Source organism: Lactuca virosa, chromosome 7 (genome assembly GCF_052849685.1).
Source record: "Lactuca virosa cultivar CGN04683 chromosome 7, Lactuca_virosa_CGN04683_v6, whole genome shotgun sequence".
In the NCBI taxonomy this organism is placed as follows: domain Eukaryota; kingdom Viridiplantae; phylum Streptophyta; class Magnoliopsida; order Asterales; family Asteraceae; genus Lactuca; species Lactuca virosa.
The window spans coordinates 291,644,578-291,662,076 of record NC_136432.1 but is presented as its reverse complement, the minus strand read 5'-3'; the positions used below and the strand labels follow the sequence as shown (position 1 = coordinate 291,662,076).

At 38.1% G+C, this 17,499-nt stretch overlaps 1 long non-coding RNA gene across 2 annotated transcripts; it reads left to right on the top strand.

Moving 5' to 3' along the window:
• The first annotated feature begins 1,428 nt into the window (after nt 1–1,428).
• LOC145127844 (uncharacterized) lies at nt 1,429–8,646 on the top strand. Of its 2 annotated transcripts, XR_013716475.1 has the most exons (5): nt 1,429–1,485; nt 1,563–1,800; nt 7,813–7,868; nt 8,233–8,343; nt 8,426–8,646. It is a non-coding gene; the product is annotated as an uncharacterized LOC145127844 (long non-coding RNA). The 2 variants fall into 2 exon arrangements; XR_013716474.1 differs by having other exon boundaries at nt 8,233–8,646.
• The last annotated feature ends 8,853 nt before the right edge of the window (nt 8,647–17,499 follow it).

The window sequence follows — 17,499 nt, the reverse complement described above, 5'->3', positions numbered from 1 at the left end:
TCTTTATATTTTTGGAAATCTTGTTAAAATCTCTACCACTTGGTTCATCCCAATCGAGATTATTTAATAATTTATTTTTGAGGGTCAATTATGTAAATATACACAGTATGCTAAAATTTCTCTTTATTATTTTAAAAAGAAGTACAAATTGACCTACACTATTACATAGATTTGAAATAACGGTTTGTTACATTATCCCCCCGTTAGAGAGAATTTCGTCCCGAAATTTACATTACAGATAGACTAGGGAAAAAGATGTGGATATTTTTGTTGCATTTGATCCTCCCGCTCCCAAGTGAATTCAAGTCCCCGTTTTGCATTCCAGCGAACCTTCACTATCGGGATACGGCTTTGTTTGGTTTTCTTAACTTCCCTGTCTAGTATCTCTACGGCTTCTTTCACAAAATTGAGGCACTCGTTTAACTCGATTTCCTCGACACTACAAATAAAATTACATTTAGTGGCACAAAGTTTTAGTGACACTTTGATTTTGTGCCACTATAGCCTATTTTTAGTGACACTTTTTTTGTGCCACTATAAGTTTTTAGAGATACAATGACACTTTTTTTTCTATGACAATGATACCCTTGACATTAATTATTTTATGAAACTGTTTTTATAATTATTAGTGGTAGAAAAAGTGCCACTAAAAGTTTTATATATCATATATTATATTTTATTTTAATGTTAATAAAATAAAAAATTAAATTAAATCAATTTAGTAGGAAAACATGAATTAAAAAATTAATGAGCATGTGTCTATAAGAATCATCATCAAAAATTAAAAAATCCCTCTTTCTTCGTTGGAGCGGGAAAATGTTTTCCCCAAAATTTACAAAACCCCGCTTATACTTTGATTTCCTCCCATCAAAAATTTTCCCCCTTTTGATTTCTACATAGATAACTAAAATTTTCAATTGCACTAGACTAATTACCTCACATACTCCCACCGTTTCCCACTCCTGCCCTAAATCCCCAATCGCCATCTCCATAGCCATCGACCTGACTCCAAGCTCCAAGGTGTTGTTTCTCTGTCTTCGGAAACTCGCCTCCATTTCCCTAACACTGCTTGTCGGCCGCGCTCTGCCCGTACATCTCCGAATCAGGTAGAAAACCCGTCTTCCCTTTTTGAAATCAGGCACGAAAATGTACCTCAAACATCCATCACCAAACCCAATATATATGAGGGATTGATTCCACCATCGAGCTACCGATTCAAGGCTTTCCAGTTCCAAGTGGCACGACCAGCCATCGTCGACCTCTTCAAAAAAAGAAAAATGTAACACCTTCTTTCTCTATTTACTAAAATTTTCTATTTTCCTTTCTTTCATCTATGATTACATGGTGCAACTTCTTTTTTGGTTCTTATTGTGGAAAATAACCATTTTCTAAATGGGAATTGATCAATATCTTAGATGTTATGTGTAGGGGTGTCGAATCTCTCTACATCTATATGTTTTGGAATCGATATGCCTCTTTCAATAGGTATGTATTTATGTTTTTAAAGCAACACAAGCTTATTCAAATTTACTATTATTGCTGTTTATGTGTGTTTGTATTAGGCACACTAGGTGTTTGGCGTATTGTCCATTAGAAAACACAAGCTTATTCAAATCAGAAGCCTCAGCCGCACATTGAAAACATTAGACATACATCGATCCTCTTCTCATCTCCCTTTCCCACTCAATCGTTCACATACCTCGATGACTCATGTCGTCATGTATTCGCCATCGCCGGTCATCTGCCTCGTTGTTTGTCTCCCTGATTCCACTCTCCTGATCTTCTGATTTCTTAAGCCTGGTGAGTTCTTATTCTTTGTGATCAATTCATCATCTAAGGTTTATATTACCTTATGTAAAGATTCTGTTTCTTATCAATCATCTTACGATTTAGATGGAAGCCGAGAAAGAACAATATTCGCGAAATGTCTCCTAATTTCATTTTGTTCCACAGAACTAAATTCGGTACATTATGGAATAAATTGTTCTGCTTACTTGACCTTTTCAAATTTTAATAGCGAAATCAAGCTATGTGTTTTCCTGGAAACATTTGTTGTATTTATTTATATCTTTATTATTATAGACTATAATATTATATACTATAATTGGATGTGAATCAACATATTTAAAATTCTTTAAGATGTGATATGGATGTTACTTTCTAATTGATTAATGTTTCCCATAAAATAGAGAATAGCTTTGAGAATTAATGCTTATTGTGGTTGAAAGCTAACCATTGTGATAAAATTTTGTCAAAATTTATTTTCATTATTATTTTCTAAACTAATTGTGGAAAAGTTGCCTCCAAAATTAGCAAGTGGCAAATAGTTCAGGGGTTATTTCAGTAACTTATCATTTACTATTCATAGTTTGACTATGAATAATAATATATATGTGAATGAAAGAATGGACGGTGAACTCTTTTGTTAGGCGCATTCAAAATTTGACTATGAATAGTATATGTGAAATTGAATAATTTGAAGGCGCAGATATAATTAATAGGCGCCTACAATTTGGACTGCATTTTATTTTGCAATTGGTATTCTCTTTGGCTATAAATAGCCTGAGCCAGAGAAGTTTCATAACAACCAAAAATTATCCAAGTATATATAGAAAAGTATTACATATATATACTGATACACCACCATATATTTTAGCCCTCTCACTCTATTTGTAATCTCTTTCATAATCCCTGTAAACACTGCAAATTATAGTGAATTGTTTCTCGGCTTCCTCCGCCCGTGGTTTTTTCCCGATTTGGGTTTCCACGTAAATTCCTGTGTCTCTATTCTATTTATTTTATTCGTATTTCGTTGTGATTATTACGCTTTGATAATTTTTGATCCCATTCCGCATTGAGCTAATATTATTTAAGTCAATTTGGATCCGTCGTATTTTACAACAATTGGTATCAGAGCATCCAGGTTGTAATATTAGCTCATTGGGATCATTTTATCAAGTAATTAATCATGTCTTCGGTAAAATACGATATTCCACTACTGGATTGTAACACACGATTTCCGTTGTGGCAAGTAAAGATGAGAGACATTCTCATTCAGATGGATTTACACAAGGTGCTTTTGGGTTTCAATAAGATGCCCGATACATGGACCGAAGAAGAAAAGGAGATGAAAGATCTGAAGGCTTTATCTCAGATTCGTTTGCACTTGTCAAACGATGTTTTGCAAGATGTTCTAAAAGAAACGTCAGCGGCTTCTTTATGGCTAAAGTTGGAGCAACTGTTGATGACCAAGAGCTTACCAAACAAGTTGCATTTGAAGCAACGGTTGTTCAATCTCAAGATGATTGAAGGAGGCTCTTTAGCTGAACATATATCCACATTTAAAGAGTTAGTAAATAACTTAGAGAATATGGATGTTCAGTATGAAGATGAAGACTTGGCTCTATTCTTACTATCGTCGTTGCCAGAATCCTATAGCCATTTTCGTGATACTATTATCTATAGCCGTGAAACTCTAGTTTTAGATGAAGTCTATACAGCTTTGGATTCCAAAGAGAAGATGAAGCATATTACTGGTGGTGGTTCAAGTGATGCTAAAGCCGAAGGTTTGAATGCCAGAGGAAGAACAACAGAAAGAAGTAGAACTTCTCAATCTTCCAACAGAACCAGATCCAAATCAAAAGGCAAACGAAAGTTTTGCAACTATTGTCACAAGAAGGGACATGTGCTTGAAGAATGCTTCAAGTTGAAGAATAAAGAAAAAGAGAAGACGGCAGCAAATGGTAAACAAGCTAGCACTTCGGGTGAAGCCGATGTAGCTGAGGTGGAAGGTATTGGAGAACTTTTGACAGTTTATTCAGATAAACTGGATTCCACTGGTGATTGGATACTCGACTCTGGTTGTACTTTTCATATGTGTCACAACAAAAGTTGGTTTTACACATTTGAAAAGGTTAACCAGGGCTATGTGTTGATGAGTAACAATACTACATGTCCAGTTCTTGGACATGGTTCAGTCAGGATCCGTATGTTTGACGGAGTTATTCGAACCATGGGGGATGTTAGATATGTTCCTGACCTTAGAAGAAACTTGTTATCTCTCAGTTCCTTTGACAAAAGGGGATACGAGTTTGCTGGTAAAGGTGGAGTTCTCAGGGTATTCAAAGACGGCTCCGACAAACTGAGAGCCAAACGAAAAACCTCAGATCTTTACTTTCTTGACGGGCAAACAATTTCGAGTGATGCTGCTGTTGTTTCAAAGTCTCTTTCTGATCCAGATCAGTCCCGTCTTTGGCACCTTCGACTCGGCCATATGAGTTTTCAAGGCATGTCAGAATTGAGTCGAAGAGGTTTACTTGGTCAACAAAAGATTGTTGATTTGGATTTCTGTGAAGACTGTGTATATGGCAAGGCAAAACGAGTGAGGTTTGCAAGTGGCATCCATACAACGAAAGGACCACTTGATTATGTTCACTCGGATTTGTGGGGACCGGCTCGAGTTGCTTCAAAAGGTGGAGCTATTTATATGCTCACTATTATTGATGATTTCTCCAGGAAGGTGTGGTCTTTCTTCTTAAAACATAAAGGAGACGTTTTCTATACCTTCAGAAATTGGAAAGTTCAGGTTGAAAAGCAATCAGGTCTGGTGGTAAAGTATCTTCGTACGGATAATGGACTTGAGTTTTGCTCAGAAGAGTTTAATGTCTATTGTCAAAAGGAAGGCATTACTCGACATCGCACAGTAGTCCATTCACCTCAACAAAATGGTGTAGCTGAAAGGATGAATCGCACCATTATGGAGAAGGTCCGGTGTATGCTTTCTAATTCCAAATTGCCAAAGTCTTTTTGGGCGGAGGCTGCTTCGACTGCTTGCTATGTTATCAACCGATCACCGTCACGAGCAATCGAGAAGAAAACTCCGTTTGAGTTATGGTCCGGTAAACCTGCCAATTATTCAGATTTAAAACCATTCGGATATCCAGCGTATGCACGAGTTGACAATGGGAAGCTAGAACCAAGAGCAATCAAATGCGTTTTTCTTGGGTACAATCAAGGTGTAAAGGGTTACAAGTTATGGAGCTTTGATTTGAAGAAAATTATCATCTCAAGAGATGTTACTTTTGATGAGTCTGCTATGATTCAACCAGTTGCTGACTTTTCTAAAAGAACAGATGCATCAGATGTATCATCCGAACCAAATAAAGAGTATGCTCAAATGGAGGTGGAGCTTCCTACTTCACCTACCACTAATCAGAGTACAAATCAGCATCAAGATTCTTTTTCGTCGGATGAGCATGTTGTTGGTGAAGATTCAACACCTTCACAACCACAAGCTACTACTCCAAGCATTGCAAGAGATAGACCGAGAAGACAGATTATTCCTCCGAAGAGGTATGCTGAATCTGATTTGGTTGCCTATGCTTTTATTGTTGCTGATAATATTGAGTACGCAACGGAGCCTGCGAATTATGACGAGGCTATCAAATCTGAAGACTCAAATGATTGGATGCTCGCTATGCAAAATGAGATGGAATCCTTGCAGCAAAACAGTACTTGGAATTTAGTTCCTATTCCGAAAAGGAAGAGACCAGTTAAATGCAAGTGGGTCTATAAGCTCAAGGAACCTGTCAACCCAAATGATAAACCAAGATACAAAGCTCGGTTAGTAGCTAAAGGCTACAGTCAGATTCCTGGTATTGATTACACTGACATTTATTCCCCAGTTGTCAAACATACTTCCATTTGTGTATTGTTGGGGTTGGTTGCTTCTAACGATTTTGAGTTAGAACAACTTGATGTCACTACAGCTTTCCTAAATGGTGAGCTTGAGGAAGAGATTTTCATGCAACAACCTGAAGGTTTTGTAGTTCCTGGAAAGGAGAACTACGTATGCAAGTTGAACAAATCTCTTTATGGCCTCAAGCAGTCTCCTAGACAATGGTACAAGAGGTTCGATTCTTTCATGACCAGTCACAAATTCAGCAGGTGCACCTATGATAGCTGCGTTTATTTTAAGAAAGGTGACAATGGTTCAAAGATCTACTTACTCTTGTACGTGGATGACATGTTGATTGCAGCAAAAGATATGAAGGAGATTCAGAAGTTAAAAGACCAGTTGAAAGCTGAATTTGAAATGAAGGACTTAGGAGCTGCCAAAAAGATTTTAGGTATGGAAATTATTCGTGACAGGAAGTCTAGGATCTTGCATCTTTCTCAGAAAAGTTATATTGAGAAAGTCCTAAGACGCTTCAATATGCACGAAGCAAAGTCTGTCAACACACCTTTTGCAGCTCATTTCAAGCTATCATCCGCTTTGAGTCCTACTAATGAGACTGATATGGCTTACATGGCACGTGTTCCATACTCTAGTGCTATTGGATCTTTAATGTATGCTATGATCTGCACACGCCCTGATTTGGCTTATGCTGTTAGCATGGTTAGTAGATACATGGCGAACCCGGGGAAAGAACACTAGAAAGCAGTACAGTGGATTTTTCGTTATTTACGAGGTACGTCTTCCATGTGTTTACGTTTTGGCAAATCTAACACTGGGGTGTTCGGATATGTTGATTCAGATTATGGAAAAGATTTGGATAAACGAAGATCAATTACAGGGTATGTGTTTACACTAAATGGTTGTGATGTTAGTTGGAAAGCCCAGTTACAGTCTACAGTTGCCATGTCTTCTACCGAGGCAGAGTACATGGCGATTACAGAAGCAGTTAAGGAAGATATCTGGTTGAAGGGGTTATTCGGAGAACTCGATGATAGAATAAAGGTGACCACAGTTTTCTGTGACAACCAGAGTGCTATTTTCTTGAGTAAAGATCAAATGTTTCATGACCGAACAAAGCATATTGATATTCGTTATCATTTTGTGCGGGATATCATTGAAAAAGGTGATTGTGTTATGGACAAGATTCATACAGATTATAATCCTGCTGATATGTTCACTAAAAGTCTTCCTATAGCCAAGTTTAAATTATGTTTGGACATGGTGGATGTTTCTGATCGCAGTTGAGCCTGAAGGCTCGTGGTGGAGGAAGTATTATTTATTTTTCGGAAACAATTTTTTCTCTATATAAAATTTGCAGGTTCTTATGGAAGTTTTAGAGTTTGATGAGCTATAGGTTTTGACTAACCGTAAAGCATGACTTGCTTAATTTTGATGTCAAGGTGGAGATTGTGGAAAAGTTGCCTCCAAAATTAGCAAGTGGCAAATAGTTCAGGGGTTATTTCAGTAACTTATCATTTACTATTCATAGTTTGACTATGAATAATAATATATATGTGAATGAAAGAATGGACGGTGAACTCTTTTGTTAGGCGCATTCAAAATTTGACTATGAATAGTATATGTGAAATTGAATAATTTGAAGGCGCAGATATAATTAATAGGCGCCTACAATTGGACGCCTACAATTTGGACGGCATTTTATTTTGCAATTGGTATTCTCTTTGGCTATAAATAGCCTGAGCCAGAGAAGTTTCATAACAACCAAAAATTATCCAAGTATATATAGAAAAGTATTACATATATATACTGATACACCACCATATATTTTAGCCCTCTCACTCTATTTGTAATCTCTTTCATAATCCCTGTAAACACAGCAAATTATAGTGAATTGTTTCTCGGCTTCCTCCGCCCGTGGTTTTTTCCCGATTTAGGTTTCCACGTAAATTCCTGTGTCTCTATTCTATTTATTTTATTCGTATTTCGTTGTGATTATTACGCTTTGATAATTTTTGATCCCATTCCGCATTGAGCTAATATTATTTAAGTCAATTTGGATCCGTCGTATTTTACAACACTAATTTTTATTTCTAAAATATTGTTTATGGTCGCAGCTAGATAACAAAAAGTTTGGAGCTTCCCGAAACAAGAAGAACAAGACTCCTACAGTGTAGGTACGACGAATTTGAAACAATATGGTTTTATTCACATTTCAAGTTTAGCTCCATTGATGGCCAATGATAAGAGAATATGGTTGTATTGTTTTTAGGTGACCTTCATATTCCTTACTTAAGTATGCTTAAACATTTAAAACATTGGTTCTTCAATTCCCCTTACTCTTTTATACGAATATGGGTAAATATGTTTATTTTGGTGAACAACTTTTATGTTTTAATTATTGAATAATACACTTGGTTTGTGGATGAACAACTTTTATGTTTTAAAATAAATAATAATAATATTATTATTATTACTTTTTTTTGCAGAAGGTTTAGTTTGTGATAAAAACATTTAAACCATTTGATGGTGTGTAGTTCATATGGGCAAATTTTGGAGACGAGTACAAGCATGGGGAAACTCTTTTTGGGTGTGGAGTATGATTTGGAGACTTAGTTATATTTTGTTTGCTTTTTGGCAATACGCAGGTACAAAATTTTCCTTCTTTTTGTACTTTCAAAGTTTATCTTAGGATTTGATATGCTTTTGAGTAGTTGAATATTTTAGTAGTTGAATCGCGAAGACGTACCTCCAATCTACAACTTCAAGACTAAAAGAATAGAGGGTCAAAAGAAGGGACACCGAAGAATGGATGACTACACTTGGGTGTTTAGGAATAGTTTTGAAATTGAGTATGTGGGTATTGTAATACTATGTATTGAAATATAGTATAGTCGTATGTAATAGATTGTGAAGCAATAGTGATATAGGGAGTGGCTTTTGTTAGACAAGTGAACGTTTATGTTAAGTAATAATATTTTGCTTCCATTTGTTAATCTTAATTGTCTTATTATTATTATATATTTCTTTTAAAATTAATATAAAATCAAGCCTAATTTATGATATAATTTTTTAATGTGGAAAAGTGCACTAAAGTATGAAATAACATTTAATTTGTCAATTAAATAGTGTCATAAAAATAGTGCCACTAAAACCTACAAGTGATTTAGTGGCATAATCGAAAAGTGCCACTAAAACCCAATAAGGCTGCAGCGACACAACTGGAAAGTGCCACTAAATGTCTTTAGTTGCACTTTTTTTTTGTGCCGCTGATTGTCCAGGGGGCTTTTAGTGGCACTTTTTTTGGTTTTTAGTGACACTTTTTCTATGCCACTAAATGTCATTTTATTTGTAGTGCGAGTGGAATCACAAGAGTCTCGTCGGATAGACACTTTTTCAAGTTCGAAACGTGGAAGGTATGATGAATGTTACTTAGTTCTTGAGGTAATCGAAGTTTATAAGCTACAAGACCGATTCGGGCAAGAATCTTGAATGGTCCTATGTACCTTGGATTTAATTTGTCTCGCTTTCCAAAGCGTATCATGCTCTTCCAGGGTGAGACCTTTAACAAGACGCGGTCACCAACCTGGAAGTCCAAGGGTTTTCTCCTTTTGTCAGCGTAGCTTTTCTGTCTATCTCTGGAAGCTTTAAGTCGCTCCCGAATTTGTACGATCTTCTCGGTAGTTTCTCGAATAATTTCGGACCAGTGAGAGCACTGTCAGGAGTTTGACCTCTAGCTAGCTGCGTGTCACCCAATTCAGCCCAGCACAGAGGGGATCTGCACTTGCGGCCATAGAGGGCTTCGAATGGAGCAACCTTTATGCTAGTGTGATAACTGTTGTTATAAGAGAACTCAACAAGGGGTAAATAAATATCCCATGCCTTTCCAAAGTCTATCACGCAAGCTCGTAACATATCTTATAATGTTTGAATCGTCTTCTCACTTTGTCCGTCGGTTTGTGGATGGTAGGCTGTACTCATGTCCAGCCTAGTTCCCAGAGAGTTTTGTAAAGACTGCCAAAAACGAGAGGTGAATCTACTATATCGGTCCGAAATAATAGATATTGGCACACCATGCAGTCTAACAATCTCCTTGAGGTATGTTCTTGTTAACTTCTCCATCTTGTCGGTCTCCTTGATTGGTAAGAAGTGTGTGGATTTGGTTAATCTATCGCCAATTACCCAAATAGTATCATAACCACTCGATGTCTTGGGTAACTTGGTTATGAAATCCATTGTAATCTACTCCCACTTCCATTCAGGGATTTCAGGTTGTTGTAATAAACCTGAAGGTTTCTGGTACTCTACCTTAACTTTGGCGCAGGTAAGGCACTTGCCCACAAAGGTAGCGATTTCGGCCTTCATGTTAGGCCACCAGTATAGTTTCTTAAGGTCCAGATAAATCTTGTCTGAACCTAGGTGGATGGAGTATCGGGTTTTGTGTGCTTTATTCATAACCACATCTTTGTAACCACCGAACTTTGGTGTCCAGATCCGGTTCATGAAATAATAGACTCCATCATCCCTGACTTCAAAGTTCTTATCCATTCCTCTCAGGGTTTCACCTGCCACGTTTTCGGGTTTCAAGGCTTCAAGTTGAGCTTCCTTGATCTGCGTGGACATATGCGAATGGATTGTCATGGTCAACGACTTTACCCGGCGTCCCGAGTATTCTTTTCTACTAAGGGCGTCAGCTACTACGTTTGCTTTACCAGGGTGATAAAGAATTTCACATTCGTAGTCGTTAAGTAGCTCCACCCATCGTCGTTGTCTCATGTTCAGCTCTTTCTGATCGAAGATGTGCTGGAGACTTTTATGGTCTGTGAATATTGTGCATTTCGTGCCATATAAGTAATGTCTCTAGATCTTCAGAGCAAACACCACTGCTCCTAGTTCAAGGTCATGTGTTGTATAGTTGACTTCATGTGTCTTTAGCCTTCTTGAGGCATAGAATATAACCTTTCCTCTTTGCATAAGAACACATCCAAGCCCTTGATTAGAAGCATCACAGTACACTACGAAATCCTCTGTCCCTTCAGGGAGAGACAGGATCGGTGCACTACACAAAGCTCCCTTCAGCGTTTGGAACGTTGTTTCTTGCTTTTCTCCCTAGCTAAAGTTTACACCCTTTTGGGTCAGGGTAGTAAGAGGCTTAGCTATTCGAGAGAAATTTTGAATGAATTTGCGATAATAACCAGCAAGACCTAAGAATTGACGGATTTCTGTAGGTGTTTTGGGTGCTGACCAGTTTTCAATTGCCTTTATTTTGGAAGGGTCGACGTGTATTCCTTCTGAACTAACCACGTGACCTAGGAAGTCTACCTTCCTGATCCAAAATTCACACTTTGAAAACTTCGCATAGAGCTTCTATGATCTAAGAGTTTGTAATATTTGACGAAGATGTTGGCCATGTTCCTCTTTGCTTTTTGAGTAGATAAGGATGTCGTCAATGAAGACTATAACGAATTTGTCCAGGAATGGACGACACACTCTGTTCATTAGGTCCATGAACACTGCAGGTGCATTCGTCAATCCGAATGGCATCACAATAAACTCGTAATGACCATAACGATTTCTGAACGCGGTTTTGGGAACGTCTTCCTCCAAAATTCGTAACTGGTGATACCCGGATCTTAAGTCTATCTTCGAGAAGTAGTTCGCACCTTGAAGTTGGTCGAACAGATCGTCAATGCGAGGCAGAGGGTATCGATTCTTGATGGTAAGTTTATTCAGCTCGCGGTAGTCTATACACATGCGGAATGATCCATCCTTCTTCTTTACGAACAAAACCGGTGCTCCCCAGGGTGAGAAGCTTGGTCTTATGAAACCTTTGCTTAGGAGTTCGTTAAGCTGGCTAGATAATTCCTGCATTTCAGAAGGTGCAAGACGATAGGGAGATTTGGCTACAGGGGTAGCTCCAGGGATTAAGTCAATTCGGAATTCGACTTGTCGTTCGGGAGGCACCCCTGGAAGATCATCGGGAAATACATCGGGAAAGTTGCAGACCTCGGGAATGCTCGCGATGTCTTTCACTTCTTGCTTTTTGTCTACCACGTGAGCTAAGAATGCACAGTACTCCTTGCGAAGATATTTCTGTGCCTTGACGCAAGAAATGATGTGAAGGTTCGTTCCGGGTTTGTCATCGTAAATAACAAGAGTTTCATTAGTTGGTAAGTTCAAGCGAATAGCTCTTTCATAGCATAGGATGTCGGCATGGTTGGGGCACAACCAATACATACCTATTATGATGTCAAAACTTTTGATAGAGACCGGCATAAGGTCTATTGGGAAAGACAAGTCATTTAAGGTAAGGGTACATCCTATGTATATATCGTTGGTGGATTCGGATTTCCCGTTAGCCATTTCTACTGTGAAAGTTTCATTTAGTGGTCGGGAGTTTTGATTTAGTAGATGTTTAAAGTTATGGCTCACAAAGCTCCTCTCAGCACCACAATCAAAAAGAATACATGCATAAGTATTATTGAGAAGGAACGTACCCGTGACCACTGCAGGGTCTGCCACCGCTTCTTCGTGACCCAGTGCTAAAATTCTCCCAACCCCACCGGCATTTCCAGCTTTTGGACAATCTCTCTTGAAATGCCCCACATCACCGCATTGGTAGCATGCTCGAACTACTCCAGCGGCAGGTACTTGGTTAAGGGGTTGAGGTGGTGTTCTACAGAATCGGGCAGTATGCCCTTTCCTGTTGCAGTTACGACACTGCATTTCTTGGCAATTTCCGGTATGGTGAAAATTACACTTGTTGCATTTAGGGAGGCTACCAGCATAGGGTTTAGTTGGTGCTAGGTTGTTAGGGGCAACAGCAGGCACATCGGCAGGTATGGTAGCAGGTACAGTAGCGACATGGACTGCCACTATTTGTTGCTTCTTTGAAGGTTCCAGGGGAGATTTTCCCTTCCTTTTGTTCCAACCCTTCTTCTTGCTATTGTTGTTCTCCTTAGGTTGTTCTGGAGCAATAACCACAGAGTTTTGACGGGCTCCGTGGTCGATAAGAGATTGTGCCAGTTCTTTGGCACTGTCAAAAGTAATAGGCTTTGAAGCTAAAACACTTGACTGAATTTGGGGCGACATACCCCAAATATATCTCTCAATCTTTTTGCTCTCCATAGGAACCATATCCGGACAAAGAATTGCCAGATCACAGAACCTACTGGTATAGGTTGATATGTCAGAACCAACCATTGTAAGAGCCCATAGTTCTTGCTCCAGTTTCTGTATCTCCCCTCGCGGATAGTATTCCCGTATTAACATGGCTTTTAGACTCTCCCAGCTGATGGAGTTAGCCACTACTAGAGTAAGTGACTTAAGGTGGCCATTCCACCACGTTAGAGCCCTATCAGAAAAAGTACATGCAACAAATTTTACTTTGCTACCCTCAGGACAGGAGCAAATTTCAAAGATTGCTTCCGTCTTCTCAATCCATTGTCTTAGTGCCATAACTCCCCCGGTTCCATTAAAGGTCCTGGGTTTGGCATTGGAAAAATCTGTATAAGTGCATTCTCGCGAATGCCCATGACTTTCGCCATGGTTGGAAGGATGTGACCCAGCTCCCGACCCACTAGCACCAGGAGTATTGATATGAGACATGCCAGCCGCTACAGCTGCCGTGACTGCTGCTTGAAACATAGCAGAATCGAATTGAGGAGGTGGTGGTGGAGGTGGCGTCGGTGCTTCATTTTCATTGTTACGTCTTGGATTTCTACGAGGAGGCATCTTTTTCTATAAAAGTCAATAGATAAAAAGATAGTGAGATATCAAGAATGAATATGAATTTGATATCTCTTAACTTAAACACTTAATTCAACAAGAATCTTGTAAAGAATTGGAAATAGATGTCCACTGCAAGTACAACTTGCAACAGGATAATATAAAATGGAGTGGTTATTTTTCAAAGAGTATGAAAATACATTTCAATTGTGTTGGTATATTAAGTATATGTAATCTGGATGCTTGACCTTAAAGCGGTCTATAATATACCACAATACTACGAAAGCATCGACATGAAATCGACCTACCGAAAATAAAATTTTTCGTGGTCATATTGAAAAGTATGAAAAATAACACTGGAACATATCCGTAATTCAAAACTTTGGAATGGAATGTTTATGAAAATTGTAATAACTCTTGTTGAAGTAAAGTGCTTATTATTTTATTGATACTTGGTTTTGTACATATCATGAAAGTAGTCTATACATTCAGTATATTAAACTAGAAAGTAGAAGTAGTGTAAACACTACTTGCGACGGTTGCTGGGTTCTGCCTCATCCTGCGTCTTCCAGCGCCTTTCTTGTGCATCTTGATGCTCTCTCAACTCCCTTATCTCAGATTGAGCAGCATTAAGTTGCCTTTGAAGGGCTTCAGTATGATGTTGGGTGTCGTCCTGCATTTCATCAAGACGAAGGATATCTGCAGTGTTAGCCTGCGCAATCGTGTTCACTTGTAGGATTCGATTGATCGAAATCCTTGATTGATCGAATTGTCGGGCTATTCGGTTGACTATAACTGGAAGAGCTCTATCGGCTGTTCCTCCTCTAGAGACGTTATAGAACGTGTTGGGTTTTGAGCATTCTAACACTCCTATGGTGTACATGCAACCCTATAAACCTTGGATCTATGTTTTCTCTATTATACATGCAAATATTAACTATTCCAAGGTTTCATCCTAACTAGCATATTATGAAGCACCTATACTACAAAGTTCTAGTTAGATGACATACCTTTTGATGTAGCTTGATGTCTTCAAGCTTTAAGAGCTTAGCCCCAATAGTGTGGAAGCCTCAAATGGAATCACAAATCACTAAAACACCTTGGAAGAACTTGAGAGAATATGTATGCACACTAAAATCGGCCCACTCTTATTTTCACACACTTGCGCCAATTTTGTGAGCCAATGACCCCTTTATATATTATGGAGGATTAGGGTTACATCCATGTAAACCCTAATACCCATGACCTTTCATTTACATAGGATCCATGGGTTTAAAGCTCCATGGACCATCCATGAAAGCTTAGCCCAACCTAAATGAACTTGGCCCATTCCATATATATATAAGAGTCCATATTTAATTAGTTCTTTTTGATCACTTAATTAATTCTAAATTAATTCTTGATCAATACTAATTAAATAATATGATTCCATATTAATATATTAGAACTTATAATATATTAATATAAATCATAAATATACTATTCTCAAAAGACTATCCATATAAATTGTGTCGGTGAAGTGCAACCCAAATGGACCATGCCGGGTCGGGTCAAGTACATACCAAATATAGTTATGGACTTAGACATTAATCCAACAGAACCCTCGAGCCATTCCGTAGGGAGGGCGTTGGCCGTCTTGCCGACTCCAATGGTTGATATATTGGCCCCACTCGGGTATGGGTTCTGCTTCTTCTTGTCTCAGGGGACGTAACCCCGGGTTGCAGACTTGTGGCTCTGTATCCGTACCACTTGATTCGTTGTCCTCAAATGGTTCTTCATCTGAGTCTTCTTCTGGATCCTCTACCGGATCCTCCGCTACTGTCACACCCCGGCCGTCGGCGGAAACACCGGGCAGTGTAACGTCATTTCTCGTATCATAGTTATCAACTTCCTGAAAACACATGCAATTTAAAAATACGTCAACATAAAGTTGGTGAGTTCACAGGTTTTGACTCCATAAAATAATACATTTTCCATGTTCAAAAGTATAGTTTTGAAAGTATCATTTTGACTCTCCAACGTTTAGTATATATATCCTAGGTATAAAAGTTTACTTACCAAATAAGTAGTTTACCTATAAGTCTCATATACTATGAATATAAGTGTTTGTAATTCCATACAAATGAAAGTTGCTACGTATAAATCTTATTTCAATTCTATACGAGTAAAACCGCTACGTATAAATCTATTTCAATTCTATACGAGTATGTGTGTTAGGTATACTTATCTACTTAATATACAAGTAGTACCTAGGGTATAAGTAGGGGGAAACTTATACTTAACATTAATACTTGTATAACGACAAAGTATAATGCTTCTAACAATTTGCTACCATGAGTCCGTAACCGCTGCTTGACAACAAAACCTCTGACAAAAAAATACACTCATGATTTACCATGAGAAACAATACACTCATGATTTACCATGAGAAACAACACCGCGCGCTTCATCGACGCCGGAATAAAAATAAAAGGAACGAATCGTCACTCGCTTGTCTTGGGTTGTAATTAACAACCACGAGTGGGGTCGTCAACCCGTATCTTATTCATACACGACTTCCTCGCTCACACGGGATTAACGGTTACAGGTCAGAGGACTTCCACTAAGATCCCCGATCTTAGTTGATGAATGAGGTAGCTCATGTAGACTTTGACGGCTTCCTATAGCTCTAACAACAAAAGCATTTTCATGTCTAAAACCCTAAGTCACTAGACTATGCTTTTAAACATTACTCCTAACTTCATAACATTTAGGCAGTATAACAGCTATATCTTGGAGTAAAACCAGGTTTTATATTGACCTAAAACCAATAATAACAACATATAACGTTCCTAGTTTTATCTTGACATAAAACTATCAATAGCAATACTAAGTTTTATCTTAACATAAAACTAACAATAACAACATATAACATATCCAGTTTTATCTTGACATAAAACCAATAACAACAACAACATATAATATACATGGTTTTATCTTGACATAAAACCAACAATAACAACATATTTATCAATTAACATATAGAACTTCCGAGTATAACTCTGGAACTATATCGCACACATAATATATATAGAATCCTAAGTATAACTCAAGATCTACATTAGTACACTACTATAACAATAACATACTAACAACTTTACGATAGTTGTATATTTTCAGATACGAAATAACTATATCCCGGTTATTATAACTATCTACGTTGATACTAATATATTATCATATAATAATAACGTATATATAATATTTAGCATGCGTTTTCCCCCGAAAATATTAGAAAGTGGGGCCGTGAAACTCACCTTAGTAGCGTGATTATAGAATCTAAACGGTCAGAGGCTCGTCGTTGTCAGGCTCGAGAAGGGAAAACGGCCTTCGGAAACGAGAGAGAATGAAACGAGAAGGTGTAAGGATTGAATGAGCTTTGATCGCTATTTATAGGGTGTTCTGGGGCCATTCACGTCGTGAACATGATAGGTTCACGTCGTGAACTTCCATGAGTCACACCATAGCCTTAACGCGTGTTTTCTAGCTCCGATTAGTGTCTGTTGACTCCTCACGTCGTGAATTTTTGATGCTCACGTCGTGAATTCAGTCAAATTAGGGTTTCTGACAGCTGCATATTCGGAACGCCATAACTTTTGCATACGAACTCCGTTTTTAGCGTTCTTTATATGCACGCGTAGGTAATTCCGAGTACTACGACTTTCTTTTAGACTCCAATAGCTAATTCTATGTCTATTTTAAATCCCTCTTGTTATAAGGCATTATAGCGTTAGAATTTATCATAACTTCTTCACGCGAAGTCAGATTTAGATGTTCTCTATATTTTTGTAATCGTATGAACGTATACTTTGAGTTGTATCATGAAAGTTCATACTTTAACATGAATTACATAGTAAGTTTATCACATTACTAGTTTAACAAAATCACATTACATGATTGGCATAATCACATGTAATTGTTATTGACCTAATTTTGACGGGTGTTACAGCTACCCATCCTTCATTGCCATGATTTGGAAAATAAGGGTCCCCTGGTAGATGATGTCCTGCCATTGTGTTTGTACGAGAATAAGGTTA